Genomic DNA, 2470 nt, shown 5'->3' with positions numbered 1-2470 from the left:
CTGAGAAGGAAGGCCTGGGGACTTTACTCAGAGATACCGCAAAAGGAAGGCCTGGTGACTGTACCCAGAGGTACCTCAGAAAGAAGGCCGGGTAACTCTACTCAGAGGTACCTCAGAAGGAAGGCCGGTGACTGTACCCAGAGGGACCTCGGCAGAAAGGCCTGGTGACTGTACCCAGAGGGAACTGAGAAAGAAGGCCGTGTGACTGTACCCAGAGGTACCTCAGAAGGAAGGCCTTTGACTGTACCCATAGGTACCTCAGAAGGAACGACTGGAGACTGTAAGCAGAGGTACCTCGTAAGAACGGCCTGGTGAGTGTACCCAGAGATACCTCGGAAACAAGTCCTGATGACTGTATCCAGAGGTACCTCGGAAGGAAGGCCTGGAGACTGTACCCAGAGGTACCTCAGAGAAAACCCTGGTGACTGTGCCCAGAGGGTCCACAGAAAGAAGGCCAGGTGACTGTACCCATAGGTACCTCAGAAGGAAGGCCGGTGACTGTACCCAGAGGTGCCTCGGAAGGAAGGCCTGGTGACTATACCTAGAGGTAACTCGGAGGAAAGGCGTGGTGACTGTACCCAGGGTAACTCCCAAGGAAAGCCTGGTGACTGTACACAGAGGTACCTGGGAAGGAAGGCCTGGTGACTGTACCCAGAGTTAGCTCGGAAGAAATGCCTGGTGACTCTAAACAGAGGTATCTCGGAAAGAAGCCCTGGTGAATGTACCCAGAGGTACCTCGAAAGGAATGCCTGGTGACTGTACTCAGAGGTACCTCAGAAGAACGACCTAGTGACTGTACGCACAGGTACCTCAGAAGGAAGGCCTGGTGAATGTACCCAGATATACCTCAGAAGGAAGGCCTTTGACTGTACCCAGAGGTACCTCTGAAGGAAGGCCTGGTGACTGTACCGATAGGTACCTCAGAAGGAACGACTGGAGACTGTAACCGGAGTTACCTCGTAACTACGGCATGGTGAGTGTACCCAGAGGTACCTCGGAAACAAGTCCTGATGACTGTACCCAGAGGTACCTCGGAAGGAAGGCCTGGAGACTCTACCCAGACGTACCTCGGAAGAAAGGCCTGGTGACTGTACTCAGAGGTACCTCGGAAGGAAGGCCTGGGGACTTTACCCAGAGATACCTCAGAAGGAAGGCCTGGTGGCTATACCCAGAGGTGCCTTGGAAGGAAGGCCTGGTGACTGTACCCACAGCTAACTCGAAAGGAAGGCCTGGTGACTGTACCCAGAGCTAACTCAGAAGGAATGCCTGGTGACTGTAACCAGAGGTACCTCGGAGAGAGCCCTGGTGACTGTACCCAGAGGGACCTCAGAAAGAAGGCCAGGTGACTGTACCCGGAGGTACCTCAGAAGGAAGGCCGGGGGCGGTACACAGAGGTACCTCTGAAGGAAGGCCTGGTGACTGTACCCATAGGTACCTGAGAAGGAAAGAATGGTGACTGTACCCAGAGGTACCTCGTTAGAAAGGACGGTGAGTGTACCCAGAGATTACTCGGAAAGAAGTCATGGTAACTGTATCCAGGGGTACCTGGTAAGAAAGGCCTGGTGTCTGTACCCAGAGGGACCTCGGCAGGAAGGCCTGGTGGCTGTACAGAGAAGTACCTCAAAAGGAAGGCCTGGTGACTGTACCCAGGCGTGCCTCGGACAAAAGGCCAGGTGACTGTACTCAGCGGTACCTCGGAAGGCAGGCCTGGTGACTGTACCCAGAGATGCCTCGGAAGGAAGGCTTGGTGACTGTACCCAGAGCTAACTCAGAAGGAAGGCCTGGTGATTGTACCCAGAGGTACCTCTGAAGGAAGGCCTGGTGACTGTACCCATAGGTACCTGAGAAGGAAAGAATGGTGACTGTACCCAGAGGTACCTCGTTAGAAAGGACGGTGAGTGTACCCAGAGGTTACTCGGAAAGAAGTCATGGTAACTGTATCCAGGGGTACCTGGGAAGAAAGGCCTGGTGACTGTACCCAGAGGGACCTCGGCAGGAAGGCCTGGTGGCTGTACAGAGAAGGACCTCAAAAGGAAGGCCTGGTGACTGTACCCAGGCGTGCCTCGGACAAAAGGCCAGGTGACTGTACTCAGCGGTACCACGGAAGTCAGGCCTGGTGACTGTACCCAGAGGTACCTCGGAAGGCAGGCCTGGTGACTGTACCCAGAGATGCCTCGGAAGGAAGGCTTGGTGACTGTACCCAGAGCTAACTCAGAAGGAAGGCCTGGTGATTGTACCCAGAGGTACCTCGTAAGAAAGGCCTGGTGACTGTACCCAGAGGCAGCTCGGAAGAATGGCCTAGTGACTGCACCCAGAGGGACCTCAGAAATAAGCCCGGGTGAGTGTACCCAGAGGTACCTCAGAAGGAAAGCCGGTGACTGTACCCAGAGTTACCTCGTAAGAAAGGCCTGGTGACTCTACCCAGAGGTACCTTGGAAGAAATGCCTTTTGACTCTACCCAGAGGTACCT

The sequence above is a fragment of the Loxodonta africana genome, unplaced genomic scaffold, assembly GCF_030014295.1.
Source record: "Loxodonta africana isolate mLoxAfr1 unplaced genomic scaffold, mLoxAfr1.hap2 scaffold_51, whole genome shotgun sequence".
NCBI lineage: Eukaryota > Metazoa > Chordata > Mammalia > Proboscidea > Elephantidae > Loxodonta > Loxodonta africana.
The sequence above is the reverse complement of the archived record's forward strand: the minus strand, read 5'-3'. Positions refer to the sequence as shown.